Here is a 20684-nt window from a genome sequence, read left to right as displayed (position 1 = left end):
GTCTCAATTTCAGAACTTGTTATTGGTCTATTCAGGGATTCGACTTCTTCCTGGTTTAGTCGTGGGAGTGCATATGCGTCCAGGAATTTATCCATTACTTCTAGATTTTCTTTTTCTTTTTTGGGGGGGAGCGGGGCAGACAGAGTTTCCCTCTTGTTGCCCAGGCTGGAGTGCAATGGCACGATCTCGGCTCACCGCAAACTCCGACTCCCGGGTTCAAGTGATTCTCCTGCCTAAGCCTCCCGAGTAGCTGGGATTACAGACATGTGCTACCATGCCTGGCTAATTTTGTATTTTTTAGTAGAGACAGGGTTTCTCCATGTTGGTCAGGCTGGTCTTGAACTCCCAACCTCACGTGATTCGCCCATCTCGGCCTCCCAAAGTGCTGGGATTACAGGTGTGAGCCACCATGCCTGGCCAATTTTCTAGTTTATTTGCATAGAGGTGTTTATAGTATTCTCTGATGGTAGATTGTATTTCTGTGGGATCAGTGGTGATATCTCCTTTATCATTTTTTATTGTGTCTATTTGATTTTTTTCTCTTGTCTTTTTTATTAGTCTGGCTAGTGGTCTATCTATTTTGTTAATCTTTTCAAAAAACCAGCTCCTGGATTGATTGATTTTTTAAAGGGTTTTTCATGTCTCTGTCTTCTTCAGTTCCACTCTGATCTTAGTTATTTCTTGTCTTCTGCTAGCTTTTGAATTTGTTTGCTCTTCCTTCTCTAGTTCTTTTAATTGTGATTTTCGGATGTTGATATTAGAGCTTTCCCGCTTTCTGATGTGAGCATTTAGTGCTATAAATTTCCCTCTAAACACTGCTTTAGCTTTGTCCCAGAGATTACGGTAAGTTGTCTCTTTGTTCTCATTGGTTTCAAAGAATTTCATTATTTCTGCCTTAATTTCGTTATTTACCCAGTAGTCATCCAGAAGCAGGTTGTTCAGTTTCCATGTAGTTGTACAGTTTTGAGTGAGTTTCCTAATCCTGAGTTCTAATTTTATTGCACTGTGGTCTGAGAGACTGTCTGTTAGGATTTCCATTCTTTTGCATTTGCTGAGGAGTGTTTTACTTCCAATTTTGTGGCCGATTTTAGAATAAGTGCAATGTGGTGCTGAGAAGAATGTATATTCTCTTGATTTGGGGTGGAGAGTTCTGTAGATATCTATTAGGTCTGCTTGGTCCAGAGCTGAGTTCAAGTCCTGAATATCCTTGTTAATTTTCTGTCTCATTGATCTGTCTAATATTGACAGTGGGACGTTAAAGTCTCCCACTATTATTGTGTGGGAGTCTAAGTCTCTTTGTAGGTCTCTAAGAACTTGTTTTATGCATCTGGGTGCTCCTGTATTGGGTGCATGTATATTTAGGATAGTTAGCTCTTTTTGTTGCATTGATCCCTTTACCATTATGTAATGTCCTTCTTTGTCTTTTTTGATCTTTGTTGGTTTAAAATACGTTTTATCAGAGACTAGGATTGCAACTCCTGCTTTTTTTTGCTTTCCATTTGCTTGGTAAATATTCCTCCATCTGCTTATTTTGAGCCTATGTGTGTCTTTGCACATGAGATGAGTCTCCTGAATACAGCACAGCAATGGGTCTTGATTTTTTATTCAATTTGCCACTGTGCCTTTTAATTGGGGCATTTAGCCCATTTACATTTAAGGTTAATATTGTTATGTGTGAATTTGATCCTGTCATCATGATACTAGCTGGTTATTTTGCAATTCATTTATGCAGTTTCTTCATAGTGTCGGTAGTCATTATATTTTGGTGTGTTTTTGCAGTGGCTGGTACCAGTTTTTCCTTTCCATATTTAGTGCTTCCTTCAGGAGTTCTTGTAAGGCAGGCCTGGTGGTGACAAAATCCCTCAGCATTTGCTCGCCTGTAATGGCTTTTATTTCTCCTTCGCTTATGAAGCTTAGTTTGGCTGGATATGAAATTCTGGTTTGAAAAATTCTTTTCTTTAAGAATGTTGAATATTGGCCCCCACTCTCTTCTGGCTTGTATGGTTTCTGCAGAGAGACCCACTGCTAGTCTGATGGGCTTCCCTTTATGGGTAACCTGACCTTTCTCTCTGGCTGCCCTTAACATTTTTTCCTCCGTTTTAACCTTGGAGAACCTGATGATTATGTGTCTTGGGGTTGCTCTTCTCGAGGAGTATCTTGGTGTTCTCTGTATTTCCTGAATTTGAATGTTGGCCTGTCTTCCTAGGTTGGAGAAGTTTTTCTGGATAATGTCCTGATATGTGTTTTCCAACTTGGTTCCATTCTCCCTGTCACTTTCAGGGACCCCAATCAATTGTAGGTTTGGTCTTTTCACATAGTCCCATATTTTTTGGAGGCTTTGTACATTCCTTTTCATTCTTTTTTCTCTAGTCTTGTCTTCACACCTTATTTCAGTAAGTTGGTCTTAAAACTCTGATATCCTTTCTTCTGTTTGATCAATTCATCTATTGATACTGTGTATGCTTCATGAAGTTCTTGTGCTGTGTTTTTCAGCTCCATCGGATCATTTATGTTCTTCTCTAAACTAGTTATTCTAGTTAGCAGTTCCTGTAACCTTTTGTCAAGGTTCTTAGCTTCCCTGCAATGGGTTAGAACATGCTCCTTTAGCTCAGAGGTATCAGGGGAACCAGCCCCCAATATTTCAATATAGGTTCCTTCTATTTTTCCCTAAGCGCCAGCTTGTCTGAGACATAAAGAGAAAGAGTACAAAGAGAGAAATTTTACAGCTGGGCCTCCTAAGGTGTCATCACATATTGGTAGGACCGTGATGGTGACCTCGAGCCGTAAAACCAGTAAGACGTTTTTAGGGATTTTAAAAGGGGAGGGGGTGTACAAACAGGGAGTAGGTCACAAGGATCACATGCTTCAAAGGGTTATAAAGATCACAAGGCAAAGGCAAAATTAGAATTACTGATGAGGGTCTATGTCCTGCTGTGCATGCATTGTCCTGATAAACATCTTAACAGGAAACAGGGTTTGAGAGCAGAAAACTGGTCTGACTTGAGAGCAGACAACTGGTCTGACTAGAATTTACCAGGCTGGAATTTCCCAATCCTAGTAAGCCTGAGGGTACTGCAGGAGACCAGGGCATATTTCAGTCCTAATCTCAACTGCATAAGACAGACACTCCCAGAGCGACTGTCTACAGACCTACCCCCAGGAATGCATTCCTTCCCCCAGAGTCTCAATTATTAACATTCCTTGCTGGGAAAAGAATTCAGCGATATTTCTTCTACTTGCACATCCATTTATAGGCTCCCTGCAAGAAGAAAAATATGGCATTATTCTGCCCGACCCCACAGGCAGTCAGACCTTATGGTTATCTTCCCTTGTTCCCTGAAAATTGCTGTTATTCTGTTCTTTTTCAGGGTGTACTGATTTCATATTGTTCAAACACACGTTTTACAGTCAGATTTCATATTGTTCAAACACACATGTTCTACAATCAGTTTGTGCAATAGTGGTCCTGAGGCAACATACATTCTCAGCTTACAAAGATAACAGGATTAAGAGATTAAAGTAAAGACAGGCATAAGAAATTATAAGAGTATTGATTGGGGAAGTGATAAACATCCATGAAATCTTCACAATTTATGTTCAGAGATTGCAGTAAAGACAGGTGTAAGAAATTATAAAAGTATTAATTTTGGGAACTGATAAATATCCACAAAATCTTCACAATTTATGTTCTTCTGCCTCGGCTCCAGCCGGTCCCTCCATTCAGGGTCCCTGACTTCCTGCAACACAGAGGAGTTTGTTATTACCCACCTTCTGAAGCCTACTTCTGTCAATTTGTCAAACTCATTCTCTGTCCAGTTTTATGCCCTTGCTGGAGAAGAGTTGTGATCATTTGAAGAAGAGGCATTTTGATTTTAGGAATTTTCAGCCTTTTTGCACTAGTTTTTCCTCATCTTCCTGGATTCATCTACCTTTGATTTTTAAGGCTGATGATCTTTGGATGGGGTTTCTGTGTAGGGGTCTTTTTTGTTAATGTTGATGTTATTGCTTTCTGTTCGTTAGTTTTTCTTGTAGCAGTCAGGCCCCTCTTCTGCAGTTTGCTGGAGGTCCACTCCAGACCCTATTTGCCTAGGTATCACCAGCAGAGGCTGCAGAACAGCAAAGATTGCTGCCTGCTCCTTCCTCTGAAAGCTTCATCCCAGAGGGGCGCTGACCTGATGACAGCCAGAGCTCTCCTCTGTGATGTGTCTGTCGACTCCTGTTGGGAGGTCTCTCCCAGTCAGGAGGCACTGGGGTCAGGGACCCACTTGAGGAGGCAGTCTGTTCCTTAGCAGTGCTCAAGCACTGTACTGGGAGAACCCTCCTTGTTAGGATCCACTGTTCTCTTCAGAGCACAAAGGCAGGGACGTTTAAGTCCACTGAAGCTGCACCTTCCCCCAGGTGCTCTGTCCCAGGGAGATGTGAGTTTTATCTTTAAGCCCCTGACTGGGGCTGCTGCTTTCTTTCAGAGATGCCCTGCCCATTGAGGAGGAATCTAGAGAGGCAGTCTGGCCACAGCCACTTTGCTGCGCTGTGTTGAGTTCTGCCCAGTCCGAACTTCCAGGCCTCCTTAGTGCTATCAGGGGAAAACTGCCTACTCAAGCCTCAGTAATGGTGGATGTGCCCCTCCCCCACCATGCTTGATTGTACCAGGTGAACTTCAGACTGCTGTGCTGATAGCGAGAATTTCAAGCCAGTGGTTCTTAGTTTGGTCAGCTCCATGGGAGTGGGACCTGCTGAGAAAGACCACTTGGCTCACTGGCTTCAGCCCCCTTTCCAGGGCAGTGAACGGCTCTGTCTCACTGGGGTTCCAGGCATCACTGGAAACTCCTGCAGCTAGCTCAGTGGCTGCCTGAACAGCTGCCCAGCTTTATGCTTGAAACCAGGGCCCTGGTGGTGTAGACACATGAGGGAATCTCCTGGTCTGTGGATTGCAAAAGCCATGGGGAAAGTGTAGTATCTGGGCTATATAGCACAGTCCCTCACAGCTTCCCTTGGCTGGGAAAGGGAGACACCCCTACCCCACTTCTTGCTCTTCCCGGGCAAGGTGACACCCCACCCTGCTTCTGCTCACCCTCCGTGGGCTGCACCCACTGCCTAACCGGTCCCGACGAGATGAAGAGGGTACCTCAGTTGGAAATATAGAAATCACCTGCCTTCTGTGTTGGTCTTCCTGGGAGCTACAGGCTGGAGCTGTGCCTATTCAGCCATCTTTCCCAGCAATTCAAGAATGTATTAAATGTGATCTGGGTACAATGGTGTGAGCCTGTAATCTCAGCTACTTGGGAGCCTAAGGTGGAAGGATCACCCTTATTTGCTCACCCTCATCCTTATAAGGATCACCCTTGCTATGTTTGAGTCCAGCCTCACAACATAGCAAGACCCCTTCTCGAACCAATAAAATCATGTCATATATTAAATGTGAAAGCAAGGAATACTATATTCACTTTTTTAAAGGTAAAAATTGGGGTTTCTCAGGCATCTTCATTACAGTTAGAACAAGTTTCAGATTAAAAGACAACTCTTCTGAATTGTGCTGTTGAAAATGTTCTCCACTCTGAGCTTCAGCACTGTGAAGGATTAAACTACTATTCAGCAAATATTCATTCCCTTGCTCTTTGAGGTTCAGGCAGAGTATAATTCCATGCTTCATTGACCTTGGACTTGGTTAGGTAAGGTGTCTTGCTTTTGCTTTGGACAGAGGAGCTTCAGTGAAAATGATGTAAGCAGATGTCTTAAGCGGCATGGCAATAGGCTGACTCACACCCTAAAGCAAAGCCTCTCCTGTAAGCAAAAAAATGAATACATAAACAAATGCTTATCTTTGTAATCCCTAGAGCTTTGGGGTGGTTCCTTGTGCAATGTTATTGGGCAATAGCTGGCAATTACAAATATTATTTACATTGTCTAAGTATGATTCTAGGTAAGTATTTACATTGTCTAAGTATGATTCTACCTGAAAGTAGCTGAACTGTCAAACCAGAAGATGTGGAGCTCCACCTTGAAAAGACTTGGATGAGATTATTCACCTAGAGAATGACCTGTTTTGTAAGCCTGGAATTATATAGATTACACTGAATCTTATGAAACTGAAGGCTCCATAGATTACCATTGGCCTAGCTTGATTTTTTTTTTATTAGTGTACTTTAAGTTTTAGGGTACATGTGCACAATGTACAGGTTTGTTACATATGTATCCATGTGCCATATTGATTTCCTGCACCCATTAACTCATCATTTAGCATTAGGTGTATCTCCTAATGCTATCCCTCCCCCCTCCCCCCACCCCACAACAGTCCCCGGAGTGTGATGTTCCCCTTCCTGTGTCCATGTGTTCTCATTGTTCAATTCCCACCCATGAGTGAAAACATGCGGTGTTTGGTTTTTTGTCCTTGAGATAGTTTACTGAGAATGATGATTTCCAGTTTCATCCATGTCCCTACAAAGGACATGAACTCATAATTTTTATGGCTGCATAGTATTCCATGGGGTATATATGCCACATTTTCTTAATCCAGTCTATCATTGTTGGACATTTGGGTTGGTTCCAACTCTTTGCTGTTGTGAATAGTGCCGCAATAAACATAGTGTGCATGTGCCTTTATAGCAGCATGATTTATAGTCCTTTGGGTATATACCCAGTAATGGGATGGCTGGGTCAAATGGTATTTCTAGTTCTAGATCCCTGAGGAATCGCCACACTGACTTCCACAATGGTTGAACTAGTTTACAGTCCCACCAACAGTGTAAAAGTGTTCCTATTTCTCCACATCCTCTCCAGCACCTGCTGTTTCCTGACTTTTTAATGATGGCCATTCTAACTGGTGTGAGATGGCATCTCATTGTGGTTTTGATTTGCATTTCTCTGATAGCCAGTGATGATGAACATTCTTGCATATGTTTTTTGGCTGCATAAATGTCTTCTTTTGAGAAGTGTCTGTTCATGTCTTTCGCCCACTTTTTGATGGGGTTGTTTGTTTTTTTCTTGTAAATTTGTTTGAGTTCATTGTAGATTCTGGATGTTAGCCCTTTGTCAGATGAGTAGGTTGCAAAAATTTTCTCCCATTCTGTAGGTTGCCTGTTCACTCTGATGGTAGTTTCTTTTGCTGTGCAGAAGCTCTTTAGTTTAATTAGATCCCATTTGTCAATTTTGGCTTTTGTTGCCATTGCTTTTGGTGTTTTAGACATGAAGTCCTTGCCCATGCTTATGTCCTGAATGGTAATGCCTAGGTTTTCTTCTAGGGTTTTTATGGTTTTAGGTCTAACATGTAAGTCTTTAATCCATCTTGAATAATTTTTGTATAAGGTGTAAGGAAGGGATCCAGTTTCAGCTTTCTACATATGGCTAGCCAGTTTTCCCAGCACCATTTATTAAATAGGGAATCCTTTCCCCATTTCTTGTTTTTGTCAGGTTTGTCAAAGATCAGATAGTTGTAGATATGCAGCGTTATTTCTGAGGGCTCTGTTCTGTTCCATTGATCTATATCTCTGTTTTGGTACCAGTACCATGCTGTTTTGGTTACTGTAGCCTTGTAGTTTAGTTTGAAGTCAGGTAGCGTGATGCCTCCAGCTTTGTTCTTTTGGCTTAGGGTTGACTTGGCGATGCAGGCTCTTTTTTGGTTCCATATGAACTTTAAAATAGTTTTATCCAATTGTGTGAAGAAAGTCATTGGTAGCTTGATGGGGATGGCACTGAATCTATAAATTACCTTGGGCAGTATGGCCATTTTCACGATATTGATTCTTCCTACCCATGAGCATGGAATGTTCTTCCATTTGTTTGTATCCTCTTTTATTTCATTGAGCAGTGGTTTGTAGTTCTCCTTGAAGAGGTCCTTCACATCCCTTGTAAGTTGGATTCCTAGGTATTTTATTCTCAGCAGGTTGTTCAGTTTCCATGTAGTTGAGCGGTTTTGAGTGAGTTTCTTAATCCTGAGTTCTAGTTTGATTGCACTGTGGTCTGAGAGGCAGTTTGTTATAATTTCTGTTCTTTTACATTTGCTGAGAAGAGCTTTACTTCCAATTACGTGGTCAATTTTGGAATAGGTGTGGTGTGGTGCTGAAAAAAATGTATATTCTGTTTATTTGGGGTGGAGAGTTCTGTAGGTGTCTGTTAGGTCCACTTGGTGCAGAGCTGAGTTCAATTCCTGGGTATCCTTGTTAATTTTCTGTCTCGTTGTCTAATGTCTAATGTTGACAGTGGGGTGTTAAAGTCTCCCATTATTATTGTGTGAGGGTTTAAGTCTCTTTGTAGGTCTCTAAGGACTTGCTTTATGAATAATCTCAAGCACAGTAAATAAAATAAATCCACACTTAGACATGTCGTGGTAAATGTACTAAAAACTAATGACAAAAGTAATCTGCATCGTAACTTGAAAAAAGATACCTAAACAGAAATGACAATTAGTCTGGACAATTGAACTCTCAAAGGCAGTAACTGAAGTCTGAAAGAGTGAAATAGGATATTCAACATGAGAAAAATTAACTGTCAATATGAAACTATACAAAATATGTTTGCAATCTACTCATCTGACAAAGGGCTAATATCCAGAATCTACAATGAACTCAAACAAATTTACAAGAAAAACACAAACAACCCCATCAAAAAGTGGGCAAAGGACATGAACAGACACTTCTCAAAAGAAGACATTTATGCAGCCAAAAGACACATGAAAAAATGCTCATCATCACTGGCCATCAGAGAAATGCAAATCAAAACCACAATGAGATACCATCTCACACCAGTTAGAATGGCCATCATTAAAAAGTCAGGGAACAACAGGTGCTGGAGAGGATGTGGAGAAATAGAACACTTTTACACTGTTGGTGGGACTGTAAACTAGTTCAACCATTGTGGAAGTCAGTGTGGCGATTCCTCAGGGATCTAGAACTAGAAATACCATTTGACCCAGCCATCCCATTACTGGGTATATACCCAAAGGATTATAAAACATGCTGCTATAAAGGCACATGCACACGTATGTTTATTGCGGCACTATTCACAATAGCAAAGACTTGGAACCAACCCAAATGTCCAACAGTGATAGACTGGATTGAGAAAATGTGGCATATATATACCATGGAATACTCTGAAGCCATAAAAAAAGATGAGTTCATGTCCTTTGTAGGGACATGGATGAAGCTGGAAACCATCATTCTCAGCAAACTATCGCAAGGACAAAAAACCAAACACTGCATGTTCTCACTCATAGGTGGGAATTGAACAATGAGAACATATGGACACAGGAAGGGGAACATCACACACCGGGGACTGTTATGGGGTTGGGGGAGAGGGGAGGGATAGCATTAGGAGATATACCTAATGCTAAATGACCAGTTAAAGGGTGCAGCACACCAACATGGCACGTGTATATATATGTAACAAACCTGCACGTTGTGCACATGTACCCTAAAACTTAAAGTATAATAATAAAAAAAATTTACAGGAGAAAAGCAGTAGAAAATAAGAGATGAAAAAGGTCCAGGTGAAAGAGATGAGAGGAAGAAAAAGTCAGGAAATCTTGGAAAGAAAGCTACTAATTTTTAAACACTCCAAAAAAAAAAAACAAACACGAAAAGGAAAGTTTGGTATTTAGAAGAGCTACCCTGAACATCACCACCTTCTAATATGCAAGAAATATACTTTCTCATAAAAAAAAAAAATACAGGAGAAAACTCTCAAAGTTAAATCTCATGCAAAGTTATTTTAAGAAAAAAAAAGGGAACAAAACAACACCTTTAACACAATTAAAAGAAGCATGGCAAAAGAATTGCCCATAGAACAGGTCAAACTGTAACTTTCTATTTTAAAATTAGTCAAAAACAACCAGGCATGGTGGCTCAATGCCTGTAATCCCAGCACTTTGGGAGGCTGAGGCAGATGGATAACCTGAGTTCAGGAGTTTGAGACCAGCCTGACCAACATGGTGAAACCCCGCTTTACTAAAAATACAAAAATTAGCTGGGTATGGTGGTGCATGACTATAGTCCCAGCTACTTGGGAGGCTGAGGCAGGAGAATCGCTTGAACCCAGGAGGCAGAGGTTGCAGTGAACCGACATCATGCCACTGTACTCTAGCCTGGGTGACAGCGTGAGACTCTTATCTCAAAAAAAAAAAAAAAGAAGAAGAAGAAAATAATACAAGAAGGAACATGACCCAGAAACTAGAACTAGAAAAAGTCAGACATAAGTTGACATAACTAAGGAAAGAATCCAAAATAAAAGGAAAACTGATTTCAGAAGTGAAGATTAAGCTAGAAGTAACACAAGAGTGAATAAGCACAACAGGTAATACCTTAAAAGAGATAGTTAAAAGGGGGAAATCATAAAAATCAAAGCTAAATGAAAAATTTTACATGAGTATTTATAACAGCATATTCATCATAACCAAAAAGTGGAAACACCACAAATGTCTAGCAACTGATGGAAGGATAAATAAAAAATAGCATACCCAAGGAAACATTATTCAGCAATAAAAACAAATAAGTGCATGCCATGATATGAATGTATCTTGAAAACATACTAGGTGCAAGAAGCCAGTCACAAATGCCCACATATTGTATTATTCCATTTATATTAAATGGTCAGACTAGGCAAACTCATAGAGAGAAAAGTTACTGATTGCTGGGGACTAAGAGAGTTGGGAGGAAATGGGGTATGATTACTTATGGGTATGGATACCTATAGTATGGGGCTATTAGAGTGTTCTAAAATTGATTGTGGTGATGGTAGCACAACTCTGAATATGCTAAAAACCATTGACCTGTCCTCTTTAAGTGGGTTAGTTACATTATATAAAAGTTATATATCAATTTTAAAAGTAAGTAAATGAAAAAAGGGATTTGAGAGAAATTGAGACTAATATTGAAGATAGGCTAAGAAGATTCAACATATTACATGAAAGGAGATTGTGAAGAAAACCAAAACAAGGGAGCAGAATATTTAAACTAAAATTCTAGAAAACTCTCCTAAAATATAAAATAGATTTGAAAATGTATGTTGAAATAGCATGCCATATACCTGATAATATTTATCCAGAAGACTTGACACCAATAATTATTCTAGAAAAAAAATTGCTGGGCTTTCAGAAAACTAAAAAATTATTTGAATATCTAGACAAAAATATCAAGAAACTTACACGGAAACAAAAATGAATTATCTCGACTTTTCTACAGCAACATTTATGCAGGCAGTAATTATGTAACATATTCAAGATACCAAAGGAAAGAAAGTGTGAGCCAAGGATTTTTATATTGAGAAGAATATTAAGTATATAAAGCACAGATAAATATGCAATCAACATTCTCAGGGAATACTGTTCCTATGAATCCTTCTTGTGGAACTACTAGAGCACAAGCTTCAGTCCAGGCGTGGTGGGCTCACGCCTGTAATCCCAGCGCTTTGGGAGGCCAAAGCAGGCAGCTCACTTGAGGTCAGAAGTTCAAGACCAGCCTGGCCAACATGGAGAAACCCTGTCTCTACTAAAAATACAAACTTAGACAGTTGTGGCGGCATGTACCTGTAGACCTAGCTACTCAGGAGGCTGAGGCACTTGAATCACTTGAACCCAGGAGGCAGAGGTTGCAGTGAGCTGAGATCGCACCACTGCACTCCAGCCTGGGCAATACAGCAAGTCTTGGTCTTGAAAAAAAAAAAAAAGGAACACAAGCTTCAGACAAGCAAAAAAAAGGCTATTAAAAACTGTGTAGTAAAGAATTTAGTCTTGCCCAAAAAGAGGTCTGGTCCTTGCCCTCACATTCTAGGAAGCAATATCTAGGCCCTTGGCTATCATGCCTGATGGTAGTATCTTTGTTTTCCTGGGGGGATGGGGTCACACTGGATTGTCTAGCAATATGACTTAGAGGGTGGGTTGGGCCTAAACTTAGGGTAGGAGCTGGCCACTCCAGAAAGAACAACAATGTGATTTAAGGTAAGGGCTTTGAGTCATCTGGTATCAGTTAAACTGGAGATCAATCACATGGGCAATCAATCAGTGATACCCTCGTGGTGGAGCACCGATAAGTACTCTGAACACCAAGGTTGGGTGAGCCTCCCTGGCTGACAAAACTGCATCTCGTCACACATCAATGCCAGAAAAGTAACACATCCTGACACCATGAAGAGAGGCCAATGGGAGCTCCATTTTTGTTACTTCCACAGATTCCACCCCGTGTGCTTCTTCTCTTGAGTGACTTTAATCCATATTCTTTCCCTATAATAATGATAATTGTAAGTATAATAGCTTTAGTGAGTTTTATGGGCCCTTATACCAAATCATTGAACATGAGTATGGTTTGGGAAACTCTTCTACATTTGCAGTTGGTGTCAGAAGTGAGGGAGGTCTTGTGTGAACCATGTACTCTCTAACAATTGTAGCTGGCCAAGCCCTTGCAGACCACAACATAAGGATTTGTCAGGCCAGGCACAGTGACTCACTCCTGTAATCCTAACACTTTGGGAGGCTGAGGTGGGAGGATCACTCGAGGCTAGGAGTCCAAGACCAGCCTGGTCAACATTGTGAGACCCTGTCTCTACTAAAAATACAAAAATTAGCCAGGCATGGTGGCACACATCTGTGGTGCCAGCTACTTGGGAGGCTGAGATACAAGATGGTGCCACTGCACTCCAGCCTGGGCGACAGAGTGAGACTCTGTCTCAAGAAAAAAAAAAAGGATTCGTGGTAAGCATTAGAAATATAATTACTATTAGAAGATTAAGTAGGAGTTAAAAGGGAAAAAGTCTGGTTCGTAATGTCTGTTTGCTCAATTTAGATATTGTATAATTATAAAAATAAGGGGAAATGGGAAGAGCATATACCAAAAATGTTCACTCTTGTCAGTAGATATATTGAGATTGGTAATATTATTATTATTCTAAAACTTGTGTGTGTGATGTGTGATTTGAAAAGAATGAGTAATTATCATTTCAATTCTATAATCTTCTGTGTCCCTTAGAACCAGGATTCTGAGTGTGAAGAAAGGACATGCAGATATAACAAAGAAGAAATTTCTGGAAATATTTTCTAGTCCTATTTGAATGAGTGTGTGAGGCCTAGAAAAAGTAGCCCAGTAGCAATGAATATCCCAAGTCCCCAGAAGGTGGTCTTATGTGGTCTTAAAATACCATTCACCTAGTTACTAAAGGAAACAAGGGTTTCTTGGAGCTGATTGCAAGACTGGAATATGAAATACATAAGATGTGCCTGGAAAAGTTATCATACCAGATAGCAGGGAAGCTATTTATTAAAGACTGCTAGAGTTGTGTCAAAGGACTTGAGAGACAACTTGAAGAGGCTCCCATTGGCCAGATTAAGCTTTAAAAAGCTCAAATTCATCAATAATTTATCAATTAATAATTCATCAATAGTTTAAATCCATGAGTTCATGATAACACTGTTTTGAACAAATGTGTTTTCCTTAGAGGAATGATATAGAAGAAATTATTGGCCGGGCGTGGTGGCTCACGCTTGTAATCCCAGCACTTTGGGAGGCCGAGGCGGGCGGATCATGAGGTCAGGAGATCGAGACCACGGTGAAACCCCGTCTCTACTAAAAATACAAAAAATTAGCCGGGCGTGGTGGCGGGCGCCTGTAGTCCCAGCTACTCGGAGAGGCTGAGGCAGGAGAATGGCGTGAACCCGGGAGGCGGAGCTTGCAGTGAGCCGAGATTGCGCCACTGCACTCCAGCCTGGGCGACAGAGCAAGACTCCATCTCAAAAAAAAAAAAAAAAAAAAGAAGAAGAAATTATTATCTTGAAAACTAGTTCAGAAAGAGAAAGAATCAATAATTTCTCCTGCATTTTCAATATGAACTATACCGCTGAGAAACCACAGAGTAAATGGAGAAATTGATAGGCTAATCCTTGTATTTACTTAATAATGTATTCTCAAAATAGGTAAAGCTAATAAACAAAGTTATAAGTAACAGAACTAAAAGGAGCAATACACAAATTTATAATCATAAGAGATTTAACACACCCCATTCAATAATTAATTCCTTAAGGAAACAAAAATTAATGAGTAGTAATCAGTAGTCCTGAAGAAAAAATAAATAAGCTTAATCTCCTGGTTGTTTCTAAAGCATTGCAACCAACAAGTGGTATATTAATTATGTATTGCCATGTAACAAATTATCCCCAAATTTAGCAGCTTAAAATAACAAACATTTCTTATCTCACCATTTCTATGGGTCAAGAATCCAGAAGCAATTTAACTTGTTGGGTAATTTCATCTGAAGGCTCAACTGGGGAGGATCTGCTCACTCACAGGGTTGTTAGAACTTTGGTAGGCCAGAGACTTTGCTTTCTCACCATCTGGGCCTCTCATAGCCTAGCAGCTTGCTTCCCCCAGACCAAGCAGTCTAAAAAAAGGTGGGGAGTGGGTGAGAACAAGTGAGAGCATCCAAGATTGAAGCCATTTTCTTGGTAATAGCTTTAGTGATATATAATTCACATACCATTCCAGTCACCCATTTAAATGTACCATTTAATGGTTTTTAGTATATTCACTATTCATAGAGTTGTGCAATAATTACCACAATCAATGTCAGAACATTTTCATTACCTCAGTATATTACCCCACATACCCTTTCATTGCCATCCCGTTAGCCCATCCCTCTTCTCCATTCCTAGATAACAACCAATCTACTTTCTGTCTCTGTAGATTTTCCTATTCTGGACATTTTCATATAAATGGAATCATATAATGCATGGTCACTTGTGACTGGCTTCTTTCCCTTAGTATAATGATTTTAAGTTTCATATATGTTGTAGTACGTATCAACACTTCATTTCTTTTTAAGGCTACACAATATTCCACATTTTGCTTATCCATTCATCAGCTGATGGACTTTCAGTTGTTTCCACTTTTTAGCTATTATGAATACTGCTGCTATGAACATTCAGGTACAAGTTTTTATGCGAACATATGTTATTGTTTCTCTATCTGGGTATATGGCTATAATAGAATTTCTGTGTTGAATTGTAACTCTAATCATTTGAAGAAATGGCAGACTGTTTTTCAAAGCAGCTGTATCATCTTACATTTCCATCAACAATGTATTAGTGTTTCAATTTCTCCACATCCTAACCAACACTTACTATCTGACTTTTTTATTATAGCTACCCTAGTGGGTGTGAAGTGGCATTTCATTGTGGTTTTTATTTGCATTTTTATGATGACTAATAATGTTGAACAGGTTTTCACAAGCCTATGGCCATTTGTGTAGTCTTCTTTGGAAAAATAGACATTTTTCAGATCCTTTACCATGTTTTAATTGGATTATTATTTTTCTTGTTATTATTGAATTATAAGAGTTTTTTTTCAGAGCTAGTCAATAAAGAGGAAGAAGTTCTCTATGTAATCTAAATGGAAGTTCCTTATCAGATATATCATTTGCAAATACTTTCTCCCATTTTTTGAGTTGTCTTCTCACTTTATTAATAATGTCTTTTGAAATGCAAAAGCTTTTAAATTTTGGTGAAGTTTAATTATTTTTTCTTTTGTTGTTTGTGTTTTTGATGTCAGATATAAAAATACTTTGCCTACTCCAAGGACACAAAGATTTACTCCTATGTTTTCTTTTAAGTAGCTCTTACATTTAAGTCTTTCATCCATTTTGAGTTAGTTTTTGTATTTGGTATGAGATAAGGGTCCAACTTCATTTTTTTGCATTTGGATATTCAGTTGTCACAACATTTATTGAAATGACTATTCTTTCCCCTGTTGTATGGTCTTAGCATCCTTGTCCAAAATTAATTGACCACAAATACATGGGTTTATTTCTGGATTCCCAATTACTTCAATAATAAATATGTCTATCCTTATACTATTACCACCTCATCTTGAGTAGCTTTTTAGTATATTTTGAAATTGGAAATTGTGCATCTTCCAAATTTGTTCCACCTTTAAAATTGTTTTGGCAATTCTGGATCCCTTGAGTTTTCATATGGATTTTAGTATCAGCTTGTCAATTTCTACAAAGAATACAAGTAAAGAGCCAGAATTGGTGGTGGACTACTGTAATCCTAGCTACTCGGGGGGGTGAGGTGAGAGGGTCACTTGAGGCCAGGAGTTCAAGACTAGCCTGGGCAACACAGCAAGATCTCCATCTCTACAAAAAAAAAAAAATGCAACTGGGTTTCTGACAGGGATTGCATTGAATCTATAATTCAACTTGAGAGGTATTTCCATCTTAACTATATTAAGTTTTTTGACCTGTTAACATGAGATAGAGAAATTATAAGAAAATAAAGAAGTTTAATTCTTTTCTACAATATTTTGCAGCTTTCCTAGTACAAGTGTTGCACTCCTTTGTTAAGTTTGTTCCTAGGTATTTATTTTTATGCTATTGCAAATTTTTTCTTAAATCCATTTTGAGATTGTTCGTTGCTAGTGTATAGAAATACAATTGAGTTTTTTTTTTTTTTTTTCTGAGATGGAGTCTCGCTCTGTCGCCCAGGCTGGAGTGCAGTGGCGTAATCTCGGCTCACTGCAAGCTCCGCCCCCCCGGGTTCACGCCATTCTCCTGCCTCAGCCTCTCCGAGTAGCTGGGACTACAGGCGCCCGCCACCACGCCCGGCTAATTTTTTGTATTTTTAGTAGAGACGGGGTTTCACCGTGGTCTCGATCTCCTGACCTCGTGATCCGCCCGCCTCGGCCTCCCAAAGTGCTGGGATTACAAGCGTGAGCCACCACGCCCGGCCACAATTGAGTTTTATATGCTGAGCTTCTATACTGCAACCTTGCTGAACTCATTTATAAATTAGTTCTGATAGGTTTTTTAGTGACTTTTATTCTATTTTCTTGCCTAATTGTCCGTGATAGAACCTTGAGTACAATACTTAATAGAAGCAGTAAGAGTGGGCATCCTTGTCTTGTTCCTAATCTCAGAGGAAACCATCTGTTCTTTCGCCATTAAGTACAATGTTAACAGTGAGATGTTTGTAGATGCCCTTTATCAGGTTAAGAAAATTTCCGTCTTTTCGGAGTTTGTTGAGTATTTTATCATAAAATGTTGTAGGTTCATCTATGCCACAAGGCAGCACTGTCCTTCACACAGTTCTTTGTGCTGTTGCTGTGGAGCCAAAGGAAGTTGAGGAGGCTGGGGTGCCACCACAGAGGCCTGGAGAGGCATCTTTTCAAACTGGAAGGAAAAGCCCACAGCAGCCTGGCATGCTTCAGAAGTGATACAGGTGTCAAATATGGCTTGACGGGAATGGAGCCCACCAAGGTGGCCCTGGATATGGAGCACTTCAGGGAGCGGGCAGTGGTGCTGGCAGACACTGTGGTCTCCAGTGGCAGATGCTACTGGGAGGTGGCAGTTCTGGTGCACGGGAGCCGGGTCTTTGTGGTCCACATGCTACAGATTTCCAGGGTCCAGTGGTGTCTGCCTTTGCACTTTAGGATGGAGAGCTGCTGACCCATTCAGGGCTCAAGGCACCCAAGGACCTCTAGTATGTCAATGACTGGAGTCCCTAATTATGCTCTTGGCCAGCCACCTTTTGAAAGGGTCAGAAGCCTTTTTACTTTGCCCCAAGCAACCTCTAACTCCCGCAATTCAATGCCGGGCCCCCTGTGCAGTATCCTAGTCATCTTCCTCTTTCTCACCCTGTGAAATTAGGGATACAGCCAGGCCTTCCTCCCCTCGTTTCCCAACTACTGAAAATTTCCTAGGCTATAATGAGTGTATCTTCCCTGACGTGCTTCCTTCGGTGCCTCTGCCCAGGCCTTTCTCAGAGCGTATTCAGTCCTGGGGTCTTATCCTCCAGCTTTGTTTGAATTTATTCATTATTTTGATATCTCTTCCTCCTTTTGTCCACATGTAACTTGCTTGTTCTTGGAGCTCTACCAAATCTCTCCAGAGTAAATTCTGTCTACCTCTGGGTCAAGTAGTGGTGCACTCAATGACTTGGCCCTTTCTCTATAGTACAGAGTCAGGGCTCTGGCTTCCTCCAAGAGCACTCTATTGACTCTAGGTCAGAATGAAAACAGAGCCCCGCTTCCGCAGTACCTCAGTGCCACAGACCCTCAGCCCCACACAGCTGCAGCTATCCTCATCCCGAGTCCACCTACCTTACTCTATACCTCTGACAGACACCTAGGGGATCTGTCATGATCAATATCCCAGTTATAATCATGACCAAAGGGGAAGGGATACTTGGGGGATATGTAGGGGATTCATGCTAGAAGCTGTTGATTCTTGAGAAGTTCCATCTTCATTTCTTCCACAGTTGGAACTTCCAGAGGAAGGAGGGAGGCCTGAGGTTTTGCACAATCCATTTTGGAGCCTGTTCAGACTCAAACCTTCACTTCCCTTGGCAGCCAAATACCTAAAGCAGTATTTTGGGTTGAGAAAAACCTAGTGCAATAAGTGAACATGTATGTGAAGTATGTGTTGTTGAGGCTCACTCTGGCCCTGTGGTTCCACCTTATTCTACCTTCTGTGATGAGACTGGATACCCCTAGGGGAGAAGGAGAAGGACTGGATTTAGCAAAAATGATTTGTGTCATTAAATTTTATTTGAGCATATGCACACACATAAAGCTGTCATATACTGTAATATTGTAACATGCTTTTCAGTATTCTATTGAAATGCTCGTATGGGTTTTTTGTTTTTTATTCTATTGATAGGGGACAACACTTGCTGATATTCATGTTTAAACAATCACGCATTTCTGGCATAAACTCCACTTGGTCATGGTGTATAATTCTTTTTATATGTTTCTGTATTTAGTTTGCTAGTATTTTACTAAGTACTTTTGCATTTGTATTCATAAGAGATATTGGTTTATAGTTTTCTTTTCTTACGATATTTTTGGTTTGGGTATCAAGAAATATTGGTCCCATAAAATGAGTTGGGCAGTACTTTCTTCCCCTCTATTTTTTGGAAGAATGTGTGAATAATTGATATTAATTCTTCTTTAAGTGTTTATTAGAATCCACCAGTAAAGCCATCTGGGCCTGGGCTTTTTTTCATGGGAGTTCTTGATTGCTAATTCAATTTTATTATAAGTCTATTCACTATTTCTTCTTGATTCAGTTTCAGTAGTTTCTGTCTTTTAGGAATATATTCATTTCAACTAAGCTGTCTACTTTATGGGCACACAATTGTTTATAGCATTTCTTTATAAATCTTCCAATTTCTATAAAGTTGGTAGTAATGTCCCCTGTTTCCTCTCTGATTTTATTATTTGAGGCTTCTCTCTTTTCTTCCTAGTTAATTTAGCTAACAGTTTGTCAGTTTTGTTGATAGTTTCAAAGATCCAATTTTTGGTCTCATTGTTTGTCTCTATTTTCCATTCTCTATTTTATCTCCTCTGTAGGCTGGAGAGAGATCTGCTGAGCTGAGGTGGCAGATGTAGGGGGGTGGGAGGGGTCATGCTTCAAATGCTACAGACTCTCACTGTTCTCAGCAAGTTTTAGTGATTTTTATTGGATAAATGTTTCTTCAGTTGTAGTATATCCTTAGGATCATTTTTAGAGACTTTAGTTAGAGTTTTTATTATAATTTCCATTCATTTCACTGGGAAGTTGGTCTACAGAGCTCCTCACGTTGTCTTGCTGGAAGCAGAAGTCCTTCAGTCTATTCATGAGCTAATACTGAAATGATGTGCTGTTTTGCATATTGCCATACTTATACTCATAGAAGTAAGTCACTAAGTCCAGCTCACACTTAAGGGGAAGGGGTTACACAAAGGTATGAATACAGAAGTTGGGGATTATTGGAACATACTTTAGAGGCTGGGGAATATAGATTAATTGTAGTATCATGAAATATCTCTGAAAATTTTCCACTAGCTAGACCATAAATTTAAGATTCAATGTATTTCAAAAGACTGGGTCTTATACAAATCATATTCTCAAACCAGAGGTAGTTAAGTTAGAGATAATAACAAAAAGATTGCAAGGAAAACTTTGTTTGAAAATTACAAAACATATTTATAAATAATATGTTGGTCAAAGACAATTATAATAGGAATAGGAAATTACCTATACCTGAACATTAATGAAAATATAAAGATTGCAACCTATATATGTATCCAAAGAAAGTCCTGGATGGAAATGCATAGACATCAGTAATTATGATAGGAAAGAGAAGATTAAATAAAAATTAGTAAGATAATTATCTAACTTACCAAGTTAGAAAATAATTTATAGAATGAACATAAAAACAGCAAAAGGAAGAAAATTATAAGGATAAGAGCAGAAATTCAAGAAATAGAAAACCTAAAATTGAAAGGATAAAAAATATCAGGAGTTGGTTATTCAGAAAGTCTAATAAAAAGTGGAATGTAACTGCCAGATCCTGCAAAGACTTAAAAATTACTCAGAGAATATTTTGAGCAACCTCATGTCAATAAACTTGAAAACTTAGATGAGACAGCCAAACGATTAGGAAAATATAACCTGCCAAACAGTACTTCAAGATGAAATGGAAATCTTAAGTGTACCTATAACCCTTAAGGAAAATAAACTAGCTAAAAATTTTCCCATAAAGCAAACATTAGGCACACATGGTTTTACAGGTGAGTTTGACTAATCATTTAAGAAATATAAAAGAAAAGAAGATTCCACAACTCATTTCTTGAGGTTAACACAACTTTTATAACAAAACTGACAAGTACATTCTGAAAAAGGAAAATTATAGGCCATTATCACTGATTAGCACAGATGCAAAAATCCTGAAT

This window comes from Nomascus leucogenys, chromosome 16, assembly GCF_006542625.1.
Source record: "Nomascus leucogenys isolate Asia chromosome 16, Asia_NLE_v1, whole genome shotgun sequence".
NCBI classification, from domain to species: domain Eukaryota; kingdom Metazoa; phylum Chordata; class Mammalia; order Primates; family Hylobatidae; genus Nomascus; species Nomascus leucogenys.
The sequence above is the reverse complement of the archived record's forward strand: the minus strand, read 5'-3'. Positions refer to the sequence as shown.